At 41.4% G+C, this 4,882-nt stretch overlaps 1 pseudogene; it reads left to right on the top strand.

The window, feature by feature from the left end:
* The first annotated feature begins 235 nt into the window (after positions 1-235).
* LOC114635368 lies at positions 236-4,651 on the top strand (annotated as a pseudogene).
* The last annotated feature ends 231 nt before the right edge of the window (positions 4,652-4,882 follow it).

Genomic DNA, 4,882 nt, shown 5'->3' with positions numbered 1-4,882 from the left:
ATTCCTGGGTCCCAGTGGGTCCCTGTTGCTCCCTGTTTGGGGTGAGTGCTGCTTTTTCCTTACCTGGGATGCTGCGTGAGTTCAAGCTCCTGGGAGTCCCTGTTTTTCTTGGTTTTCTGCGGTTGGGTACGGAGCTGCTGCCTGCGACCTGCTCTAGGCTCGGTCCCAAACCGGAAGTGTCAGGATGCGTCTTTCTAATGTGGATCCATTTATTGTTTTTCTGCCATTGTTCCAGGTGGTGAAACTATACCTGTAAAGCAGGGGTTATCATCAAAGCAAGAAGTCTTAAAGGAATCAGAGTGCTGGGGACATTAGACTCCAAAGCAATGCTTCTCTGGATTCTAGAACAGAGAAACGTGTAAACATAAGAGGATGCAAAGGCAGCATCAGCCTGCTGGAGAGAGATGACGATACAGGTATAATGAGTGTGGGAACTCTACTCAGAGCTCAATCCTCATCCAACACCAGACAAGCCACACTGAGAAGCCACTTGACTGTGAGGAATGTGGGAAAGCCTTCAACCAGAAATCTGGCTTGAATGAACATCAGCAGAGCCACATTGGGGAGAAACCTTATCAATGTACGAAGTGTGAGAAAGCCTTCAGTGCCTGCAGTGACCTCATTAGACATGGAAGAATCCACACTGGGGTAAAACCATATGAATATAAATCACATGATAAGCCTTTCTGCCTTTGCTCACACCTTGTGCAGCATCAGTGAATACACACCAGAGAGAAGCACTATCAGTGTAATGAGTGTGGCAAAGCCTTTATTCAGAATGCAGGGCTTTGCCAGCATATTCTTATCCACACTGGTGGGAAACCTTACCAGTGTAGTCAGTACAATAAAAGCTTCAGTAGCCAGACACTCCTTATTTTTATTTTTTATTTTTATTTTTTTGGTTTTCCAAGACAGAGTTTCTCTGTATAGGCCTGGCTGTCCTGGAACTCACTCTGTAGACCAGGCTAGCCTCAAACTCAGAAATCCGCCTGCCTCTGCCTCTGCCTCTGCCTCTGCCTCCCAAGTGCTGGGATTAAAGGCGTGCACCACCACTGCCTAGCTAGACACTCCTTATGAATCACCCAAGAAGCCATACTAGAGAGAGACCTTGTAAGTGTGATAAACATGGGAAAGCCTTCAGTCAGCACTGAATTTTTAGAACACATACAGTTGCTGAATTGGATTAATTCCGTGGACTTTTAGTCTTTGGATGTGAGGGGGTTCAGTTAAAAAAAAGAAAAAAAGAAAAAAAAAACTGCCAATGTTACTGCTCCATGATATGGTTAAGATTTTTACTGTAGATGTATGTGTCTGTCTGTCTGTCTGTCTGTGTGAGTGTGTGTGTGTATGTGTATGTGTGTGTGTGTATCCGTGTGTGTGTGTGTATGTGTGAGAGAGAGAGAGAGAGAGAGAGAGAGAGAGAGAGAGAGAGAGAGAGATAAATAGCCAGAGGCAGAGACATCTGCAAGAATCCAGAGCAGAGAAAGAACTAGACTGAACACAGCCAGCAGACTGGACATGGCCAGGGCTATCTGTGAGAGAAGGGAGAGTAACCAGAGAGAGAAAACAGAGAGAGCATAAGGATGTATTATTATTGAAAGTGTGAGTTGCTCAGAGAGGATAAGCCTGTGAGCTCCGTGGGGTTAGGGTAGAGGAGGAGGTGAGAAGGGCAGGATTCTAGCCTGGACTTTGAAATGAGTAACAGCTACTACTGAGGGCACCTGGAGGCCAGCATGGGCTTTGATATGCTGATAGGCTCCACAGGTAGCCCTATGCCCTTCTGCCAGAGATAAAGGAAATGATTCCTTTTGGCAAGTGGGAACTGGTTTCACAAGTTCCCGTGGAATAATGGCATTTATCTAATTTTCTGAACTCCTGTAGTGCAGTTTATGCTCATTTCTGAATATTTCATATGACTTGACAGTCCTCTTAATGGGGGCATCTTGGAAAATAAGATTTTCAAGTGGTCTATTCTGTTCTAATTTTTCCATTAGTTAATTTACTTATTCACTTTACATCCTGATCACAGCCTCACCCCACTCCCATTTCACCCCTCCTACATCCCCCTCACCCCCTACATCCCGTGAGAAGGGAGAGGCCCATGCCCACGCCTGTCAGGGCTTGGTTCTTACCAATTTTTGTTGTTGTTTTTGTTGCTTGTTTGCTTTGGAAAGAATTGTTTTCAAAGAACCAGATATCTGTGTCCTTTGAATCTTCTGTCTCTGGATCTTCCATTCAGCTCTCTTAGTCTCAATTGTTTTGTTCATCTCTAAGTAATTTCCCTTAAAATAACCAAATCTTGAAATAAATTTGAATAGAAAAGCTGTTCTTAATTGATATTGAATATTGACCAACTATAAGTATTTGTGTGCACTTTGTATAGATTGAGTGAATTTAAAAAATAATATAAAGTTGAGTATTTTTCTGTAAGACACACCTGGACATAATGCTTTGGGGATAAGAATTACCCACTTCACAGGAAGTCGTTGCTGTGGACTCCCTTAACAATGTGATGAGTGCAGCCTGACAAATGGGGAGTTCAGGGATTTTGGAGGCAGCTGAAGCAAAAAGGGACCGAAGAGCTGGGAAAATGGAGATGTAGAGAATGGGAGATAACACAGGCGTGGCTTTTCCAGGGAACTTTCATTTCATACCCTTGAACCCAGAGATGTATATTTTAAGCATCTACATTATTTTTCAAGGATCAAAAGTGATTTAAAAAAAAAAACTCTAGAGAGATTTAGACAAAGTCAGCGTTAGTGTGGGATTCCATGCTGTGCATGTGGTGGGGGCCTATAGTCTCTGCACTCAGAAGGCTGTGCGTGGGGGCAGCAAGGCGGCTCAACCAGTAGAAGGCGCTTGCCACAGAGGTTGATGGAGAGTACTGACCCCACAACGTTGTTCTCTGACCTCAGGTGCATGCTGTAGTGTACACGCTCATACATATACATTGTGCACATACACACTGATCATTTTAATATTTTTTCAGTGGGAAAAAAACCGGAAATTTGGAACTGATGAGATGTGTTTGCTTATTTTTAATATAAAGAATTAAATCTTGGCTGAAGGTTTGATATTGTAAGATACATTTTCAAAAGATTTTTAAGTTTTAATTATTGAGGCGTATACATGTGTGCCTAAGTGGATGTGCACCATGTACATGTAAGTGGCTTCTGAAGCCAGAAGAGGGAATCAGACCCCCTGGCACTGAAGTTAGAGGTGATTGTGAGCCACCTAGCATGGGTTCTAAACTAAACCCAAGTGCTCTGCAAGAGCATTGAGCACTCCTCAATGCTGAGACACTTCCTCAGCCCCATCCTCAGTGGTTTTTTAAGAGTTGGTTGATAGTCTGAGTTTTTATTTATTAAACCTGTTATGCGTGTGAGTGTGAGTGAACATGTGAAGGTCAGAAGACAACTTTCAAATATAGATTATTATTAAAATGTCTCTAATATTAAAAGGACTGGAACTTTTGGCATTTGATGTTTGGAACTCCCAGCTGTGTTAATAACTTTGTGGCCACTAAAGACTGATAGCCTGCTGTGTATTCAGTCTTTTTAATCTGCCTTTAAGAAGACAAGGTAACAACTAACCCCACTTGCTTTGGGTTTTCCATGTTATCAACTTTTAGAACCTAAACTAATGTATAGCTTTACTCTTAAGATAGGTGCTTTTTCATGACTCTGACCCAGAAGACAATATATGTGTTTCTGTGTGTTTTATGATAACCAAGTTTTGAAAACAGAAAGGAAGATGAAAGCAGGTTTATAAAATAAATACTTGCTACAAATTCTGAAAACAAAAAACAAAACAAAAAACCATGGATATTACTAGATGGCAGTTGTGCTTGCTTCTCTGAGTGCTTCGTGGTTAACTGGAGTCAGTAAAGTACAATACTTTGTAAAACTCCATTAACAATTTCTATAAAGTATTTTTCATTCCTTCACCATATGACATTTTCTGATCTGTTCAATAAATACAGAGCAATGCCTTTTTGTTAGGGAGAGATCTAGAAGACAAGACCACATTCAGGTGGGCACAGATTCAGACTCATATAACAGATTACAGATAGGCCAGGATACACACATAGTCACAATATACAGATATGCTATAGAGAAGTGGAAGACATAGGGTGAGAAGTACAGAATTCAAATTTGTGCTTACTCTTGGTCAAACTTACTCCAAAAGGAAGTCTCAGTCTTTAATGAGTGGACATATGTTGGTGAGTCTGAATTTTTATCACTAATGTTAACTGACACACTGTGCTGCATCTTGTGAGGAATCTCTAGTTCATTTAATCTATGCATTTAGAAGTTGGTTCTCTCCTACCTTGTAGGATCTGAGGATTGAACTCGCGTCATCAGGCTCATGTAGCAAGTGTCTTTACCTAATAAACCATTTGTGTGTGTGTGTGTGTTTTAAAAGGACTTTATTTTATTTGTATGAGCATTTTGTCTAAAGTAGTTATGTGTATCACATCTGTACCTCCTGATTTTTCCTGATTCCAAGAGTCTTCTCAAGGTTACAGTAACTTCTTTTGAATCATCTTTGCCTCTCTCAGTATGGGGAACAGCTGACAAATTTCTTTTGTATTTCAGATGAAGAATCCAAAGCTGCCCTCATGGCCACTCCACTGTATACTAGGGACTGAACCTCGATTTGTACAGACGGTCTAGCACTATGCTTTATCTTCCACCGTCCCAAGGTTGAAAATGTAGAGACAGTGCAAGAAAATGAGCTTGCTATCTGAAATGATACAAAACTCCCTTCAGCAACTCCATGCAGACTTCAGACTCCTTTCAGAGTTTCAAGTGGGATGGAAATGGTCTGTTGACAAATGCACAATGGAAGAGTCTATCTGTGGTGAGTGTACAAAGACTAT

The sequence above is a fragment of the Grammomys surdaster genome, unplaced genomic scaffold, assembly GCF_004785775.1.
Source record: "Grammomys surdaster isolate TR1022 unplaced genomic scaffold, NIH_TR_1.0 101668, whole genome shotgun sequence".
In the NCBI taxonomy this organism is placed as follows: domain Eukaryota; kingdom Metazoa; phylum Chordata; class Mammalia; order Rodentia; family Muridae; genus Grammomys; species Grammomys surdaster.
Note: the sequence above shows the minus strand (reverse complement) of the source record. Positions and strands in the feature narration are given on the sequence as shown.